Source organism: Zonotrichia leucophrys, chromosome 13 (genome assembly GCF_028769735.1).
Source record: "Zonotrichia leucophrys gambelii isolate GWCS_2022_RI chromosome 13, RI_Zleu_2.0, whole genome shotgun sequence".
Lineage (NCBI taxonomy): Eukaryota > Metazoa > Chordata > Aves > Passeriformes > Passerellidae > Zonotrichia > Zonotrichia leucophrys.
Genome location: NC_088183.1, coordinates 15,900,979 through 15,921,763, shown reverse-complemented (window position 1 = coordinate 15,921,763; position 20,785 = coordinate 15,900,979).

Below are 20,785 nucleotides of genomic sequence, written 5' to 3'. Positions count from 1 at the left end.
ACCTCGGCCCGGCCGCGATCCCGTATGGCAGCGAGGACTAGCCGGGGCCGGCAACGGATCGCGCCTCAACCAGGCAGCATCAAAGACGAGGCCGCATCCTTAGTTGCCACTGAGTCTCGTATCTATTAAGGTGTGACTGCACTGTGATAGGGCGGATTGTGTTCTGCTTCGGCCTGCCACCATTGATCATTCTCAGGGCTGCCTCTCCTTCCTAAATGGTGCCTACTTCCACCCTTACCTGGCTGCATACAGGGGGATCAGTGAGAAAGGTAAGTTGCACAATGCCAAATAGTCTGATAATTGTTTGACTAAAAAGAAGGAGTCTACATATTACTTCTGTCTCCCCTTATTGGTGTTCACTTTTTTTTACTCTAAACCATTTTTCAGTTCACTTATCCCTGAGTTGTATACAATTTTTATATACCTGAAGCTGTATAACATCTGCTCATTTCAGTCACTGCGGGAGGCTTTCTCATTTTGCTTGCAATCACAGAAAATTATTCATACATACTATAATGGGGTGGCAGTGCTTCTTGATGACCTCTCTCGTACAGTGCTCTGTTCATTTAGGGCAGATAGTGTGCAATGGCATAATGTAGGATGCCTTTGACACAAACACAAAAGTATCAAGTGGGGATCTGCTTTCTAATTGTCAGCAGAAAATTGGGTATTCAGGAAAAACAATTATAAGACTAAAACTCAAGTTTTTTTTTTTTTAATAAAGCTCTTCTTGACTCTATTTGCAAAATCTTATGTTTACAGTATATTGGATTTTGCTTAAATCCATCAGTGACAATGAACATGTTTATAGGTCTGTACAGCTGCTGTCCCTAACACTCTTGTCTCCTATATTTCCACAAGGAATTTTGGGCCTGACTGATACACCAAGTCCTTCTTATATAGCCAAAGGAAGATGTTGTTGTGCATTTTGTCTGCTCTACTCTGGGCTAGTTAAGGATGAGGTGTTGTGAAGAGTCCGTATCCACGTCCTTCCCTGTTGAGCATTCATTGCATGGTTCTAATGGCTGGGTGGGAGCAACTCCAGGCTTCCCCAGGCAGCAATTTGAATGCACCCGGCTGATATTCAATATCTGCACTCTGAGATCATATCTCTGAATAAGACATCCAGAAATCCAGGAAAAGCTAGATCTCACGTGGCATTGTGATCACAGTACTACAAATTCCATGTTTCTGAGTGCGAAATCTTTTTTGCTTTTTACTGAGGATATGACAGCTTTGGTAACAGTTGTATAGTCTTGGAAGTTCAGAAATATATGTATCCTCTGCTTATCAGAGAGCATGAATAAAGCTGTTCATAAGTTGAGGGCAAATCACATACATATGCCTGGTCAAGTAAAGCAGTTGCACAAAGGTGAAACCCAGCTCTAGATATGTAGGGTACACCATGGCGTCTTTTATAATCTCAAATGTTTTTTGTAGTGTAGAAAATTCCATTCAAGAGAATTTACAGGAAAGCAGGCTAAATCATTGTATAATAAAAATATCTATAAGAATACTGCAAACTTGCTCCGCCTGGAGCACCTCCTTCCTTGATCTTGAAGCGTCAGTCTGTGCAGGACCCCAAGTAGTATAGGAAAGAGCGTTGAACTGTCTGCAGTGAGAGTGCCAGCATTGTTCGGGGCCCAATGTCCTCGCTGCTGACAGGCGACAACGGGAGAAAGCCTGTCTTTTTTTTTTCCTCAATCGGGGGCCCTGGCCCACGGCGCAGTGCTGTGGGGCAGGATGGGCGGATGGGCTTGAGGATTCTGAACTCGCTGTTTGCCCGAGCCGTGGTGAGGTGATCTGTATGCAATGGTGGGGGCAGGGTCCCGGCAGTGGCCGCATCGGCCAGGGGCCGCTCTGCAAGGTGTCCGGCGCATAGTGCACATGGCCGCCTTCAGCTCCTTCCTCCTGCACACCTTGCGATGCCAGCTGACTGCCGTGGAGATGAGGTGAGGGAGGGAGACAAAGACCAAGGCAATGATTAAATTAGGTGGGTCAGGGAGGCACGGCTGATCCTCGGCTTGGCCGGGCTGTGTGTGGCAGGGCGCACGTCGGAGAAGTTTCCTGTGCAGGGAGGAGCGCTGAGAGCTGCCGTGGCTGACAGCGGGGGCTTGCCGTTGTCTCTGACCCAGCACCAGCTTCTGCTTGACGCGTCTCTCTCTGTCACACGCCTCCACTGAGACGCACCTCGACGCCTTTGCATGGCCCACGGCAAACAGCTGGGTCGGTGGCCCTGAGACAGGTGGTAGGAGATGCCACGGTTCTGTCCCGGTCGCATCGCCGGCCACACCACTTTGCTGATCAGGTAGCCCGCCTCGGCAGTCACGGGCTCACTAGGTCGCTGGAGGACGAGGCGCTTCTCCTGGGGCCGGGGTAGAGCACGGCGGGGCGTTGTCGTTCTAGTCCAGAACACACAGGGCTCGTGAACGTTGGCTCTCTGCGGAGGAGATGCCCTGAGTCTGTGCACTGACAGTCACTCGGTCTGCCTCAAGCGCTCGTAGTCCTGGGGCCGCTGCATCAAACAGTGTCACCTTCTCCGAGTTCTCCGAGTTGCAGTGCACCTAGCCCCTCTGGACCTTGCTCGGCCTGCCTGGGTATAGGTCACCTTGGCATGCATGCCACCCACGTCAGCTTCTGCAGCCGCTCACGGCTCCACAAACACCGTGGCCACGTTGTTCTCTCGCACGTACATGGTGTAGGAGGTCTGGTCGAAGACGGGGGCATTGTACATTGATAACCACCCCCCCCCCCCCCCCCCCCCCTCCCGGAGATGTCCAGGTGTAGGTGTGCTGGCGGTGGAGGAGGGCGAGCCCGCATCTGCATGACCGTCACACTCTGATTTTGCTGTGGCGTCTCCTCGCGGTCCAGCGCGCTCACTGCTCACCAGCTCATAGTAATTCTTGTAGGCTGGCATCAGGGAGATGATGATGCTGATCCTGCAGGGCACAGGAGATCTTCCGTTGGCCCACCAGATTCCCGGTCCCTGACCGTAAACGGCAACCTCCGTGCCTCGCATACTGTGTTCTCGGGGAGGGGACTGCTGAAGGAACTGACCACCTGCTCTGGGGCATTGTCATTCACATATCCACAACCTCCACCAACAACCTTGCAGATGCTGACAGGCCTCCTCCAGTTTTGGCCCTCACGTGAGTTCATGCACTTTTTGCTGCCTCATAAATCCAGAGGTTTTCTGAGTTTTTCACCAGGTATGGGATCAATCACATATGCAGTGTTGCTCTCGCCAATGCTGGCGGTTTTCATTGAAGGAGTCACCATTAACTCCGGCTTCCTGATCAGTTGCCTTTACTTCAGCACCCACAGTGGCCTTCTGGTGTGTTTTCTATAATTCTTCACAATGTTACATCCTCTTTTGTGTATATGGGAGCCATTGTCCATTTACATCTAGAAGGACGATTTTCACTTCAGTGGCTCATTCTGGGAGGAGTGCCTCCATCCACGGCTCAATATCACTGAACAAATCTCTGCCTGCTCTCTCTGTCTAGTGGCTGTTCTAAGACCAATTGAAGTTACTTCTGGCCTGATAATTCTTGTCCCATAGGACTCAGTTAAGTACTCGTTCTGGGGAGAATGTGGTAGCCCCTGAACGGTGTTGCTGCTATATCTAAGTCCTGAGCTACTCCAGTGGGAAACGGGACCCAGGCTCGATTGGTCTATGGGTAATCTTAAAGATTTTCTCTATCATTAGGTAATTCGGGAGAATGGTCATGATTTCCTCCAGATCTACCTCGACTCGAAAGAACTGCCAGGGGGTGGTGAGCAGCAGCTCGTTAGGGGAGCAGGCAGGTGTCGTGACTGGGCGCACTGCTGACTACCGGTCCTGCCTCCCCGCCACGACGAGGCGGCCGGAGGCGCCCGCTCCAAGCGGAAAATGCTGGCGGCGTATCCGAGGACCAGGAGGGCGCGGCGAGCCGAGAGGCTGCGCGGCGTGCCAAGCGTCCTTTTCTCCGCCAGCTCGCTACCAGGGAGCCGCTTTCGCCTCCTCGGCTAGGAGTTAGCAGGATGGGATCGGCGCGAGCGAGCCGGCAGCCCTGCAATATGAACACACACAAAGCACTGCCTTGCGAGCCGCCTTGCACGGTGGCGGCGTCGGCGGCCAGTGTCGGTGTCGGTGTCGGTGTCCGCTCGGGTGTCCCGGGCGATTGCGGGCGGAGAGCGGCGAAGTGCTGGGGCGGGCGCCTTCCCTCGCTCTCTCAGTTTTCCCCAGCCTCGGCGGTTCGTAACGCAGCCGGGGTGTGCCGGCAGCCGGGTGACACCGGGGCTGCGTCGTGCCGCTGCCGCTGCCACCTCAAGCCCCGGCTGCGCTGGGCTGGTCTGAGCTGAACTGAGCTGATGCTGGGCAGGGGATGGTCTGGTTGTGGTCTGTGCTAGCTCGGGTGTGCCGTCCGGCCCCGGCCGCCTCGCCTTGCCCGCAGCCCGCTACGGCGCCGCCTTGGCCGACGGCACACGACCCAGCGGTGCGCGGGGGACTGCAGCCGCCGCCCGCCCGCAGCCCGCGCTGCCCGCTCGGCCGGCCGACGATCCCGTAAGGCAGAGAGACCAGCGGGGCCGGCAAAGGATAAGCGGCCGCAACCAGGGCAGCTATAAGACGAGGCTGGCACCGTAATTGAACATGCCGCTGTGTCGGCAGGAGAAATCTCCATAGAGTATAGGGTGATGGTGACGGCTGGACATTCCAAATGATCACTGAATCTCCCCTCTCAGGCTCTGTTACCCACCAACCTTGCTGCTTTCAAGGGACACTTTTGTGGAATGTATACATCAGCAGAATTTTGAAATGTTTGTCGGGCTTTCCAGGAAACTTGACTACAAAGTATTCTGTGTCCCTTTAAAGCAGTCAGTGCTCTCTATTTCATTCTAACACCTTTTCCGTTTCTAACTGAGATAGTTATTAACTACTTACAATTTTTTATACTGCATAACTTCAGAACATCACAGTGTGAGGGAGCTTTCGGAGCATTCCCATGCATGACCGACATCATTAAACGACCATAATATTCTTGATGGAGTGGCCGTCCTTAGGGGGATCAGGTCTGTACATTTCAGAGGTGGAAGGAAAACATGGGAATTCAAATGTTCTAACACAAACACGAATTTTTGTGGTGGACAGGCTTCCATTCCCTTCAATAAGATTAGGCTCAGAACAGCAAATGAAAAGGCGAATTTCAATGTCTTTTCATAAGGTTTCTTTTGTTCTTACCTTCTATAAGTGTTGTAGTATTTTGGATTTTTCCTTCAATGCTTTGAATATGACAGGGACATGTTTCTGCTGCTCTGTGCTGTTACAGTCTACCCTTAAAACTGTCTTGCTCTGTATTTCCAAGGCAATTCTGAAGTGTCTGAACACCCAAGTCCTCCTTGTAGCAAAGGAAGACATGTTTTGCATTTTACTGCGGGGGGGGGATCTTCTCTGAGCTAGATATGGAAGATGTGGGACTGTGGTTGTCAATATGTCCAAGTCACCTGCTACACTGCATCAGCTGGCACTTGACTGTGTTGCAGTGCTGGTGGGAGCAAGCCCTGCTTAAGCAGACACAGTGATTCTGAAGCATCTGCAGATTGTCAGGGTGGATGCATGGAAAACAGATTGACTATGAAAGCAATGCACACAGTGCTACATTCTCATAAATGTGAAAATCCAGATAGCCAAGCAAAAAAAAGGGCCTTGTATTCATGTGAGATGGTGACAACGGACTCAAATATCTCATGTTTTCCAAGAGGTGGGAAAATATTTTTCCATTTTCAATTAGGTTATGATGTGGTTTGGCCAACAGTGATACTGACCTTAAAGATGAGAAAAAAAAAGTTCCTCTGTCTTGGCTGCCATGTAAGAAAAGCAGATTTTAGATGGAGAGCTAAACACATATATAAGTTTTTAGAATATGCAGAAGCAAAGGTGAACCCATTGAAGCCCCATAAACAAATAGCACCTTTAAGAAATTAAGAGTTTTAAAACACGGATTTGAGATGTATTTGAAAAGCATAGATTTAGGAAACTTATAATAAAGCAATAGATCCAGCTAAAGCATGGTACATAATGCACAAGAAGTGAGATAGGGATACGGAGTAATTGGTAGGCTAGCATGTTCAGAGTACAACAATGTCTACTAGACCCTGAGAACTTGCCCAAGCCATGGGGACCAAGCCAATGTACACCAGGATTGACCATATTTAGGATAGGAGTTCAAAAGTTTAAGGAGGAAGACTCATCAGGGAGTCCCTGCCCAGATGAAGGCACCGGAAACGGCCTCCAAGTTGTCCTCAAATCGAGATGTCTCTTGCCCACGCTCATGCTTCAACACGCCTATTATGAATATGCATGACTAATAAACATGATTATGTATGTGATTATGATGTAACTCAATATTCAAAACAAAAATAAAAAATGTATAAAAGGCTTTCCTTTTGTTACGTGTTTATCAGAAATCCATTTGGTGATTTCTCCGATGCATGTAATAAATATACTCCTGTCTATGTTGACTTATAATTGAGTCTCTTAGGCAGCTATTCTAGCCTTTTGGGGCATAATTTCGCATCACATTAAAATTACACATAGTGTGAGAATAACCTTGACTTCTTTAAAATCTTCATCGCTTTTAGGAGTGGTGACTATTATTTCAAAGACAATTTGCAGGTAGTTGGAGAAATCAATTTAAAATACATATTATTATGGCAAGGATATATTAGCACATGATGCGGCCCTGGTGCTTTCCTCCCCCCATGATCCATGAAGCATCAGTGTGTGCGACCACCAGCTAGTCAAAGGAATGAGCGTTGAACTGATCCTGCCAGAGTGTGAGCACAGCATTTGTTGCGGCCATGTCCTTAGCTGCTGGACAGGGACAGCCGGGGAATCTGTTCATCATCGGGGCCCTGGCCCTCGGCGCAGTGATGTGGGGCAGGCTGAGCAGGATGGGCTTTGTGGAATCTGAACTAGCTGCTTGCCCGACCGTGGTGAGGCTGATCTCGTAGCAATCGGCGCGGGGCTAGGGTCCCTGCAGGGCCCGCATCGGCCAGGCCGCCTCTGCAAGGTGTCGGCTGCTAGTGCATCATGGCCAGCCTTCAGCGCCTTCTTCCTGCACGCCTGCGAGCAGCAGCACTGCCGTGGAGATGTGGAAGAGGAGGGAGAACATATATGACCAAGGGCCCCCCCCCCCGCCCAATGATTAAATAGGTGGTCAGGAGGCAGCGCCTGATCCTCGCTGGGGGCTGCTGTTCGGCGGCGCAGTCAGAGTAGTCCTTGAGCAGGAGAGCGCTGAGAGCTGCCGTGGCTGACAGGGGGGCTGCCGTGTCTCTGACCACTTGCACACCAGCTTCTGCTTGACGCTGTCTCTCTCTGTCACGGCCTCCTGTGAGCACCTCGCCGCTTTCAGGCCCACGGACAAACAGCTGGGTCGGAGGCCTGAGCAGGTGGTAGGAGAGCCACGAGTTCTGTCCACGAGTCCGGCATCGACGGCCACCTCTTTGCTGATCAAGGTAGCCCGCTCGGCCGACATCGGGCACCAGCTAGCTGGAAGCACCGGCCGCTCCTGGGCCGGGTAGAGCACGTGTGGGGCGTTGTCGTTCGCGTCCAGACCACCAGGGCACCGGTGACCGTTGGCTTCCTGCGGAGGAGAGCTCGAGTAGAGGACACTGACCGGTCACCTCGGTCCTGCCTCAAGCGTCGTAGTCCAGGGGCCGGCAGCATCTAATCTCGTGTTCCTTCTCGTAGTTCATCGAGATGCTGGTGCAAACTGGTCGCTCTGGGCCCTTGCTCTGCTGCCAGGGAATAGGTCACCTTGGCATTCTGCCCACGTCAGCAGCGGCAGCGCTCTCGGCTCCCACAAACCACAGTGGCACGTGGTTATCACGCTCGTACATGGTGTTATGTGTCTGGTTGATGACGGGGGCATTGTCATTGACGTACGGAGATGTCCACGGTGCAGGTGTGCGTGGAGGTGAGTGGAGGCGAGCCCGCATCTGCACGCCGTCACAATGTTGGTTGTGCGGAGGGTCTCCTCGCGTCCAGCGCGCTCAACTGTCACCAGCTCATAGTATATCTTGTAGGCTGGCCGCAGGGAGAAGTTGAGCTGATCCTGCAGGGACACAGGAGATCTTCCCCAGTTGGCACCCTGTATCTCGGTCCCTGACTGTAATCAGGGCAACCTTCCGTGCGTGCTCTGTGTTCATCGGGGAGGGGGTAATCTGCTGAACGAACTGACCAACAGCGCTGGGGCATTGTCATTCACATCCCACACCTCCACTACTCCTTGAAGATTGTGATAGGCCCCTCATCCATAGCCATCACAATATAATAATGCTTTTGTCCTGCCTCAATGGTCCCAGTGGTTTGTGAGTTTAATTTCTCCAGTTGTGGGGAAATCAATCTACTAATGCTGAGTCAATCTGTTCCACTGCCTGGCGAGTTGATTGGTGATGTCCCCATTAACTCTGCATGCTGGGTCAGTTGCCAGCACAGTCAGAATCACAGAGCTTCTGGAATGTTTTCTAATACCTTCCCAATGTAACAGCTCATGTGTGGGAATATGGGAGCATTGTCATTCACGTCTTGAACGATAATTTTGATTCTCCAGGTCCCACTTCTCGGAGAGGAGCCCACATCTACAGCATATTACAAGGAAATCCCATCTCTGCCTGCTCCTCTCTGTCTAGTGACTTCTCTTAAATGGTTCTAGATATTGTCTCCTCACTGCGACTTCCATAGGAGACAGTGAAATACTCATTCTTGGGAGAGATGATGTACTCCTGGACTGTGTGCTGCCCAATATCTAGGTCCCGAGCAATCCTCCAGAGGAATACGTGACCTGTCTCGCTCGTCTTCAGGGTTCCTAAAAATGAGTCAATCTTCTCGTAAAATAGGGTGAATGGTCATTTTATTTTCTTCACAGATCTACTCAAACCCGAAAGAACTGCAGGGGGTCGGAGAGCAGCAGCTCGAAGGGAGCATGCAGGTGTCGGACTGGGCGCCACAGAGACTCCCGGGCCAGCCTCCCCGCCACGACGAGGCGGCCGGAGGCGCGCTCCAAGCCGAATATGTGGCGGCCGTCACTCCGAGACCAGGCGGGAGCGGCGAGTTCGAGAGCTTGCGACGGCGTCAGCCCCGAGTCCTCGGCCAGCTCGCCTCCCAGGAGCCGCTTTCCGCCTCCTCGGCGTCGGAGTAGCGGTTGGGCTCGGCGCGAGCGTGCGGCAAGCCCCTGCAAAGCACACACACAATAGCTACTTGCTTGCGAGCGCACATGGCGCGGCGGCGGCGGCGTGTCCGGTGTCGGTGTCGGTGTCGCGGGCGGTGTCCAGGGCGATTGCGGGCGGAGAGCGGCGAAGTGCGGGGCGGGCGCCTGCCCTAGTCTTCAGATCCGGCCGGCGCTCCGGTAAACGAGACGGGGTGTGACTGCAGCGGGTGACACGGGGCAGCGCTCGCTGCCCGCTGCCCAGCTGCCACCTCGCCCGGCTGAGCTGGGCTGGTTCTAGCATGAATCTGAGCTGAGCTGGGCGGGGCCGGTTGGTTCTGGTCTGATGCTTGCTCGGGCTGTGCCGCTCCGTCCCCGGCCGCCTCTGCTGCCGCAGCCGCTCGCGCCGCACTTGGCCGTGGGCACCACACAGCGGTGCGCGCTGGGGACTGCAGCCGCCGCCGCCCGCAGCCGCGCTGCCGCTCGGCCCGGCCGCTGATCCGTAACCCGCGGCAGGTGCTCCTGCGGCAGAATACGCTCACCCCTTCTCCCCCCGGGGAGAGAGTTTTAGGGAATGTGGCATGTATACCCTGCCAGAGTTTCTGGTGGAGCATCCCACGGCGGCTCCTCCTCTTCCTTTCTCTTCCCCTCGCTGCCCGATTTCGCGGTGGTGCGCTCTTGTTAAGCAGATAGGCACGTCCGCGGCTTGCGAGAAAAAGCGGAGGGGATAATGACAGGCATTACGAGTTTCCATGGCGGTGTGAGACAGGAGGCTGATCTCGGAGGGACAGAGCCGCTCTTCTGCGGCAGGAGAAACGAGCGGGAGCCTGCGGCAGGGAGATTACACCCTATAAACCCACAGGGAAACGGCCATATGCTACTGGGGAATCTATCCGGCTGGGACGGGGAAGGGAGGCGGTCTCAGCACGGCCTCAGGCATGAACCAAGCACGACTACTGGTCAATCCTTTCGGCTAAAAAGCGCGCTCGAGGAGTGACTGTGTTCCCGGCAGGGCACCGGCTTCCGGTCGGAAGGGCGGGCTGCGTGTGGTGTAGCGGTCCTGGTCTTTGTTCCAGTCCCGCCTCAGTATTGCTATGAAGGCTGGCGGATGGGCTCAGGAAACTGGAATTTCGCTCCTCCCGAGACTCTGGTCAGCACATTTCGTAGCGGTAAGCCGGCGACTGTGTGCCCGTGTGCCCACGCCCACGCCGGCGTGGCGACGTCTCCGTCGCGTAGCAGCTGGGAGATGGAGGTGAAGCTCTGCCCGGACCCGCGCTCTGCAGAGGCGTTTCGCCTGTTAAGACGAGGACGGACAAAGTCGAATAAGGGACGTGGGACGCAGCACTGGGAAAGCGATGAGGTAGTGGAGCATTTCTCCTCGGCCACCGGCGGCTGCTGTCCGCCTGCGGATGGGGCCCAAGCTGGTGGAAAGCATCGGAGATAATCGCCACCAGTGCCACGGCGAGGGTGGCGGTGGCAGAGCGCGGCGGGCGCCCCGCGGTCCCCGCCATCCAGCACGATGGAGCCTCTGCCGGGCCGCGTCCCGCTCGGTTCACGGGCCTGGCCGTGCGCACACTCGCCGGCTTGCAGCCCCACTGGACTGCCCGGCTCCGTGGCCCCTTTTGCCCCCCCCCCCCCCCTTCCTACCCCCCCCCCCCCCCCCCCCCCCCCCTTTTTTTAGGCCAGCTCGTAGGACTAGCCACGCGTTCTGCCCCGCGTCCGCGTCCACCGCACCCACCTTGGCCTCAGGTAGCGGTCGATGGCCAGCGCGCCACACAAGCCTCTCCGGCCGCGCTGCTGTGGGCCCGGGTGCTGCGCAGGGCGCCCCCCCCCCCCCCCCCCCCCCCCCCCCCCCCCCCCCCGTTGTCGTTCTCAGGTCGCGTCGACGATGTACGCAGCACGGGCCTGGCGCGGAGCCGGCGGGGAGCCGGCCGTCGGCATGCGGTCACTGTCACCTCGAAGGCAGGTTCCTTTCTCGTAGTCCTGTGGGCGCAAAGTCCACGGACGGTTCCACTCTCGAGGTCCACTGTAAATCGATTGATGCCGGCGGCAGGGGTGCCAGTCGGTGGCGGCTACTAGCCCAGTATCTCACGCGGGCGTTCTCTCCCGCGTCAGGGTCTCGTGGCACTGTGGCTGCAAGGGCTCCTCCCCGCGGGCTCGTTTTCGCTCATCACCATGCCCCCCCCCCCCCCCGCCCCCCCCCCCCCCCCCCCCCCCCCCCCCCCCCCCCCCCGCTGTAATATGGCCTGGGTGAGGTGGGTGCATTGTCGTTCACATCCAAGAGCCGCTCGAGCCCTTGGGGTTTTGGATGTGAGTGGGCGGGGAGCCCTGTCGCGAGCTCGCTCAGGCCGTTGTTATTCATCACACATGCTCCCTGTCATAGCGTCTCTGATAGTCACCTGCGCGTAAGCGTCGCGTCGGCTGCCAGGAGAGTGATCATGAAGGGTTGCTCTCCTGTTCAGCTCGCAGGTCGTCCTGCCATTGTCCCCGTGTCCCGGTCCGCTCGTTGATAGAGGGCCATCCAACTGTGTCGGCGCCCTCCTCTCGGGCGCTTCGGTGAGGGTGCTGGTGAGCGAGTGTTGATCACCTCGGGGGCATTGTCGTTCTCGTCTTCACCTGAACCTCCATCAATGCAAGCGTGGTATCAAGTCCCCTCCATCTGTGGCGTGGACGTCTATCTCATTTGCTCTTTTTGTCTTCATAATACAAGGCTCTTGAGTCGTTATTCTGGCCTGTCTATGGGTTTTTTTTAAACGTTTGGAGTATTTTCTATGGATTTTGAACTATGGATTTACACTATTTCCCCATTCGTTTCCACTGCGTCTAATATCACTTGGCTAGTCACTTCCCCCCCACTATGGTGTCCTCTGAGCTATTTTTTCCATTACACAAGAGACTTTATACAGAGTCTGGGTAAATACAGGGCTGTTGTCGTTTATTATCCAGGACTACCACGGCGGAGTATAAGCTGTGCCAGACGTGACTTTTGTGGATTCCCACCATTATCAGCCGTGATTGCTGAAAGCATTTATGCCTGCTGCTCCCTGTCCAGAGTCGATCCAAACAAATATCGGAGTTTTTCTTGCCATCTCTCCGCCGCGGGTGTAGACAAGGAAATACTCGTTCGAGCTGATACTATAATGCTGAAGGCTGTTGTTCCCCACGTCTGGATCGTGAGCTCTTTCCAATAATTAATCAGTGTCCCGTGCATTGCAGATTTCAGGGATCTTTAAAACAATCTCTTTGTTTAAGAACACAGGAGCTATGATCATTTATGTCGATGAGGTCTTACCTCAGCTCGGAAGGACTGCAGTGGGCTTCTCCAGCAGCACCTCGAAACGCACCAAGCAGGGCTCGCTCTGTCCACACAGCTTTCACGGTCCATTTGCCTCTCACCACCCAAATCCCGGTGTGCTGGTTCAGCTGTAAATACTGCTTTTCTCCTTCTGGATACGCTCGAGCAGATGAGCCATTAATTCCTCACCGGTTAGTCCCAAATCCTAGCGATATTCCGCCCTCAAAGACTCTTTTGTGGGAATTTCGCTATGGATTTGGGACTAACCGGTGAGGAATTATTGGCCTCGTGGGCTCGAGTCAGGTCCTGAAGGTGAAAAGCAGTTTTTACTGCTGATCAGCTCTCCGGGAGATTTGGTGGTTGAGTGATGCAATATGGACACGGGAGAGCATGTGTGGACTGAGCGAGCCCTGCTTGGTGCGTTTCGGAGGTGATGCTGGAGAGCCCTCATGCTGTCCTTCGAGCTGAGGTATGACGCATCGACAATAAATTGATCATGCTCCTGTGTTCTTAATCAAAGAGATTGTTTAAGGATATCCGGAAATCTTGCAATGCTCGGGACTCGATTTTTATTGGAAAGAGCTCACGATCCAGACGTGGGGAACAACAGCCTTCAGCATTATAGTATCAGCTCGAACGAGTATTTCCTTGTCTACACCCGGCGGCGGAGTGATGGCAGGAAATATGCCGAGCTGGTGTTGGATCGAGCTCTGGACAGGGAGTGCTAGAGGCAGAAGTTCGCCTGTCTCAGCATCACGGCCCTGTAGATGGGGGGTATCCACCACGGTCTGGCACAGCTTTAATCCGCGTGGTATAGTCCTGGTTATAAACGACAAACTAGCCCCGGTATGTTACCCAGACTCTGTATAAGTCTCTGGAATCGGATAATGCTCAGTGGACACCATAGTGGGGTAGGGTCTGCTAGTGATTTAGACGCAGGTAACGATAATGGGGAAAATAGTGTAGTCCATAGTTCAAAATCCAGAGGAAATTCTCCAAACGTTTTAAAATAACCCCAGAGACAGGCACAGAATTCAGACTCATAGATGACTTTGGATTTATGAAGTAAATAAAGAGCTATGAGATAGATAGAGTCCATGCCAACAAGATGGTGGGACTTGTCCACGCTTTGCAATGTGGAGGTGCAGGTGAAGCGTGGATCGTCAATGCCCCGAGGTGATCCTATCACCTCGCTCAACAGCACCACCCGCTCCGAAGCCGCCCCGCCGGACTCAGTGGTGGCCACTCTTCAACGTGCTGGGTCCGGACTCGGGGGGACAATGGCAGGTCGTCCTTGCGAGCTGACAGGAGAGCAACCCTTCAGGATCATCTCCTGGCAGCCGACGGCGTACGCGCTGGTGACATCAGGCGGTAGACAGGGAGCAGGTGGAGGACATAAAACGTGACTGGGCGAGTCGAGACGGGGCTCCACCCCGCCCTTCGACATATCCAAAACCCTGCTCGTGCGGCTCTTGGATGTGAACGACAATGCACCTCCTTCACCCAGGCCATTTACACCTTGGTGATGAGCGGTATTCGTGCCCGCGGGGAGGAGCCTTGGCAGCCTCACAGTGCCAAGGACCCTGACGCGGGTGAGAACGCCCGCGTGAGATACTGGCTAGTGCCGCCACCAACGATCGGGCACCTCGCCGCCGCATCTTTCGTTCAGTGGACGCGGATGAGTGGAAACGTCCGGACTTTGCGCCCACTGGACTACGAGATGGTTCTGCCTTCGAGAGTGTTCTGTGACCGCAAGCGTCTGGCGGCTCTCCCCGCCCGCTCTGCGCCCAGGCCGTGCTGGATTCGTCTGTGCGCGACGAGATCGACAACGAGCCCTTGCTGCTTGCCAACGGGCCCCGACAAGCAGCGCGGAGGAGAGCTGGGGCCGCGCTGGGCATCGTCCGTGCTACTGGTGGCCTAGGTGGTGCGTGTTGACGCGGATCGCGGGGACAGATCGCGGGGCTGTCCTACCGAGCTGGCCATGGCCTCGGAGCCGGGGCTGTTCCGTGGGGGGCGGCACAGCGGCGAGTGCGCACGGCCGGGCCGTGACGAGGCGGGACGCGGCCGGCAGAGGCTCATAGGGCTGGTGAGGAGATCCGCGGGCGGCCGCCCGCGTCTGCCTACCGACCACCCTCCGCCGTTGGCACTGGTGGACGCGATTTCTCTCGTTGCTTTGTCCACCAGCTTGGCCACCATACCGCAGGCGGACAGCAGCCGCAGGTGGCCGAGGTGGAAATGCTCACCCACTTACCTAATCGCCTTCCCCTGTGCTGGTCTCGTCCCTTTTCGTCTTGTCAGTCCTCGTCTTAATTCAGCGAACCACGCTCTGCAGAGACGCGGGTTCCGGGGCAGTGTTCTCCTCCCTTCCTGCTGCTACGCCGGTACGGAGACGTCGCCAGCGACGGCGTGGGCGTGGGCAGCTAGGGCACTCTTGTCGCCGGCTTTCCGTATCGAAATGTGTCTGACCAGCTGGTCAAGGGGAGGAGCAGATTTCCAGTTCTGAAGGCCCATCATGCCCAGCCTTCATATGCAATTCTGAGGGGGAGCTGGACAATAGACCAGGAACCGCTAACCACTAGCAGCCCGCTGCGACCTGGAAGCCCCTGGGGGGATACACAGTCACTCCTCCCTTTTTGCCGAAAGATTTGACCTGTAGGCGTGCTTGTTCATGCCTGAGCGTGCTGAGACGCGCTCCCTTCCCCGTCCACAGCCGAGATTCCCCAGTAGCAGTAGGGCCGTTCCCTGTGTTATAGGTGTAATCTCCCTGCGCAGGCTCAGGTCGTTTCTCCTGCCGCAGAAGGCGGCTCTGTCCCTCGGAGTTTCAGCATCTGTCTCACACCGCCATGAAATATCCTAGTGCCTGTCTTCCACTCCGCTTTTCTCGAAATGCGCGGACGTGCCTATCGCTTATCATGAGCGCACACCAGCCCGCGAAATCGGGCCAACGAGGGGTGAAGAGATTGGAAAGTGGAGGAAGACTGCCGTGGATGCTCCAGCGCAGAAATCTGGCAGGGATTACATGCCACATTCCAATTAAACTTCTCTCACGGGTGAATGTGTGCGTATTCTGCCGCAGGAGCACCTGCCGCGGGTTCGGGATCGCGGACGGGCCGAGCGGACCTGCGCGGCTGCGGCGGCGACGGCCTGCAGTCCCAGCGGCGCACGCTGGGTGGTGCCATCGGACATGGCGGACGCCGAGCGGATGACGGCAGCATGAGGCGGGCCGGGGCGGAGCGCACAGCCCGAGCAGCTCCAGACCAGAAACCAGACGGCACAGCACCGCTCAGCTCAGTTCAGCTTATGACCAGCCCAGCTCTGCGGGCGGATCGGTAGGCTGCGGCTGCTGGCAGCGAGGTCGCTTGCCCCGTGTCACCAGCTGCCGGCCAACACCCGGGACTGCGTTCCGGAGCGCCGGCCGGTGCTGAGAGAGCAAGGGAAGGCGCCCGCCGCACTTCGCCGCTCTACGCCAGACCTATCGCCTGGACACCCCGCCGCGACCACCCGAACCGACACCGTTCACCGGCCGAGCCGCCGCGCCATGGCGCTCGCAAGGCAAGTGCTTTGTGGTGTGCTGTGCTGGGGCTGCCGCTTCGCTCGCGCCCCGGAGCCCATCCGATACCCGTAGTGCCGAAGGAGGCGGAAAGGGCTCCCTGGGTAGGCGGAGCTGGCCGATGGACAGCGGGGGCTGACGCCGGCGCAGCTCTGATCGCGCGCCCGCTGGCTCGGTGGACGGCGCCAGCATTTTCGCTTGGAGCGCAGCCTCCGGCCGCCTCGTCGTGGCGGGAGGCTGGACCAGGGAGCAGTCCTGTGCGCCCAGTCCGTCAACCTTGCATGCTCCCATTCGAGCTGCTGCTTCCGACCACCTGCAGTTCCTTTCGGGTTTGAGGTTGATCTGGAAGTTATTAAGACCATTCAACCTATTTTCGAGAAGATGGACTCAGTTTTATGGATCCACTGAAACCGAGCGAGTCTGGGTTCACAGTTTTTCCTCTGGAGGGTGCTCGGGACCCTCGATTTGGCAGGCACACAGTCCAGGAGTACTTCACTCTCATATCAAGAATGTGTATTTCACTGTCCTCCTTTGGAAGTCTCGCTTGTCGAGGGATGAACAATATTCTAGAACTTTGGTTTAGTGAAGTCTCTAGTCAGAGTGGCAGGCAGAGATGGGTTACTTGTTAATGCTGTGATGGGGGTGCTCCTCCGAGAAGTGGGGACCATGAGAGCTCTATTTTCGTTCTAGACGTGAATGTCAATGCTCCCATATTCACACAAGAGCGTTACATTGGGTAAGGTTTTAGAAAACAGTCCAGAAGGCTCTGTGTTTCTGACTGTGCTGGAAACTGGACCCAGATGCCAGGGAGGTTAATGGGGACATCTTCCTTTTCAACTTCAGCCAGGCAGTGGATACAGAGGGACTCTGCATTTGTGATTGTCTCCTCAACTGGTGATATTTAAATCACTAATAACACTGGACTGTGAGGCTGGATCAATTGCATGAGTTGATTGTGAGGGCTTTGGATGGAGGGGGCCCCTTTCAGCATATCGCTTATGGTGTTGGTGGATGGTGGGGGATGTGAATGACAATGCCCAGAGCTGGTGGTCAGTTTCGTTACTGCAGTCCCCTTCCCCGAGAACTCAGTGCATCGGCACGGTTGGTTGCACCTGTTTACTGTAAGGGACGTGTTTTTGGTTGCCCTACGGAAGATCTCCTGTGCCCTGCCGGATCAGCTCTCCTTTCCCTGCGGCCAGCCTACAAGGAATTTATATGAGCTGGTGACTGTGAGCGGCTCGCTGGACCGCGAGGAGGACGCCTCAGCACTTCATCATTGTGACGGCGGCAGATGCGGGGCGCGCCTCCTCTCATCCGCCACGCACACCTGGGCTCCCGTGGTATACATCTCGACGTCCTATGACAATGCCCGTCTTCTACAGTCTCTGTCACCCTTGTTCGTGCGTCGAGTAACCAACGTGGCCAGGTGTTTGTGGGAGCCGTGAGGCGCTGCAGATGCTGACGTGGGGCTGAATGCCAGGTGACTATTCCCTGGCAGCTGAGCAAGGGCCTGAGCGGACCTGGTGCTCTGCTTCTCAGGTGATACTCGGTGATGGGACTCGTGTTTGTGCTCTGCGGCACCCGGGAATTCGAGCGCTTTGAGCAGACCGAGGGTGACGGTCAATGCTTCTGAACGCCGGGCTATCCTCCGCGGTGTGCCATACGTCACCGTGCGACTGGTGGTGTGGCTCTCGGACGATAAAGGATCCTTCGCCACACGTCGTGGCTTCTACCGGCCAGTGAGAGCGGCCCGGCTTACTGCAGTGCGGGTGCCCGTGGTCGGCCGAGGCGGGCTACCGGATCCAATAGCAAAGTGGTGGGGGCGGGGGGGGGGGGGGGGGGGGGGGACCGTCGACGGCCGTAGCGGGAACTGAACTCGTGGCTCTCCTACACCCCTGTCTCAGGGCCTAACGACCACCATGGCCTGTTTGCCGTGGGCCAGCTAAAGCGGCAGGTGCGTCTCACAGGAGGCTCGGTGACAGAGAGAGACAGCGTCAAGCAGAAGCCTGGTGGTGCTGGTCAGAGACATCGGCTCATGCCTCCGCTGTCAGCCTCGGTCTAGTCTGCTGCGCTTCCTGCTCAAGGACTGCGCTGCGTGCGCCTGCCGGCCACAGCAGCCCGGCCCTGCCGAGGATCTGGCACGCTGCCTCCCTGCACTTCACTCTTTTTAATCATTGCCTTGGTCTCTTGTATCCTCCTCTTCATCTATTATCCCACGGCAGTGCTGCCTGGCTCGCAAGGCGTGCAGGAGGAAGGAGCTGGAGGCTGGCCTTTGTGCTCTTTGCTGCCGACTCCTTGCAGAGCGGCCTGGCACCGATGCTGCCGCTGCAGGGACCTGCCCCGGCCGATTGCTACGAGATCTCCTCATCACGGGGCTAGGGCTACAGCGATTAGATTCCTCAGCCCAATTCGGCCCAGCCTGCCCCACAGCATACTGCGCCGGGGCCAGGGTCCCGATGAGGAACAGGATTCCCCCGGTTGTCCCTGTCAGCAGCGAGGACATGGCCTGCTGACCAATGCTGGCTCTCTCTCTGAGGGTCAGTTCACGCTCTTCTTGACTAGTGGGGCTCTGCTCACACTGAGGCTTCATGGTTCTTGGGAGGAGAGCACAGGGAGCAGCTTGGGCTTTTATTTCTCCATAATTGATATGTTTTTTTAATTTGACATTTTTTCCTAACTTCTGCAAATGGTCTTTGAAATAATTGTCTCTACCACTCCTATAAAGCGATGATGTTTTTTTTAAAAGATTAGTCAAGGGTTTCTCACGTTGTTTTTAATGGTGATGCCGATTTTGCCCCAAAAGACGGAAGATTAGCTGACCTAAGAGATCAATTTTAAGTCAATAGCAGGAGTTATTTTATTTCAGATGCATCGGAGAATATCACCAAAGGGATTTCTGAGTATCTGTAAAAAAAGGTTGACTTTAACAGTTTTGAATTATTGAGATACACATATCCACATACATATATGTTTTGGTCATGATTTATTATATGAGGCGTGGTGTAGCAGAGAGTGGGCAGAGACATACTCTTTTGAGGATCATCTTGGTGGGCCGTTCCTGGTTGCCTTCTTCGTGGGCAGGGTCTCACTGTTGAGTTCTTCCTCCTTAATACTTTTGATCTCCTTTTCTAATTTGGTCAATTCCCGGTTTGTACTTGGCCTTGGTCCACCATGGGCGTGGCATGGTTCTCATGGGTCAGTGTGTAATTGTTGGCTCTGATCAGGCTTATGCCTACTCACCTTATTCGTTTCCCTTTCTCTTTCTTGTCATTATGTTCCATGCTTAGCTGATCTTATTGCTTTATATGTTTCCTAAATGCTAGGCTTTTCAAATACTTATCATTCCGTGTTTTAATCGTTATTTCTTAAGTAATGGATATTGTTTTGGGGCTTTCCTCAATGGGTTTCACCCTTTGCTTTGCCTATTCGTTTTTATTTAATGGCATTATATAGTGTGTTGTTTAGCTCTACATATCTATATTCTGCTGTTCTCTTACTGCTGCCCATGACATGAGGATCTTTTTTTTCTCAATCTTTTAAGGCAGTATCACTGATTGGCCCAATACCTACTCATAACCTATATTGAAATGGAAAATTTTTTCCACACACCTCTGGAAAAACCAGGAAGTTTTGAGTCCGTGTCAACATCTCACTTGAATACTTGCCAATTTTTGCTTGGCCTTCTGGATTTCTCTTTATGTGAGGTGGCACTCTCTGTGTGTGCTTTGCTTTCTTGGTCCAAAATCTGGTTTTTTTGGGGGTCCCCCCCAGGCCGCATTCAACACTGAATATCTGCAGTTGCTTCAAATCATGTCTGTGTAGCAGGGCCTTGCTCCCAGCCAGCCACTTGCAACACAGGCAGTGACAGCCTGAGCAGGGTTGCAGGTGACTTGGATTATTGACTAACACAGTCTACATCTTCCTATCTAGACTCAGAGTAGAGCAGGAAAATGCATAACGTGTCTTCCTTTGGCTTACCAGAAGGACTTGGGTGTTCTGTCTCATCCAGTATTGCCTTGTGAAATACAGGAGCACAGTACTGTTTTAGGGTAGACTGTAATGAAACAGAGCTGAAAGAAAACATGTCCTGTCATTTCAGGCAGTGAAGGAAAATCCAGTAATACTTTAAACACTTATTGGAAGGTCAAGTCTTAATGATGAAATCCGTAGGAATTAGACATTGAAATTCGCCTTTTTCTTTGCTGTCTGAGTCCTAATGCTTATTGAAGGGTTGGTATGGGAAGCCTGTCACCACATGAAATTTTTGTCCTGTGTGTGTGTTTGAACATTTGAATCCCCATGATTTTCCTTCCTCCTCTGATATGTAGTGACTGTTCCCTAGGGACGGCCACTCCATCTAGAATATTTGGGTCGTTTGTTATGATGTCTGTCAGGCATGGAATGCTCGAAAGCCTCCCTCACTCACTGTGATGTTTTGAAGTTATTGCAGTTTATTATTGTAAGTCTGGTATAACTCTCAGGTTAGACACGGTGGAATAGGGTTAGAATGAATTGATGAGAGCTCTGATCTGCTTTTAAGGGACACAGAATACTTTGTAGTCAAGTTTTTCCTGGGAAGCCGACCACAAGATTTTCCAAAATTCTGCGAGTTAATTCTCACGGTTGTCCCGTGAATGCAGCAAGGGTTGGGTGGGTACAGAGCCTGAGTGGGGAGTTTCCAGTGATCATTGGAATGTCCATGCCGTCACAATCACCCTATCTTATGGTGTTTCTCCTGCCGAGGACACTGCG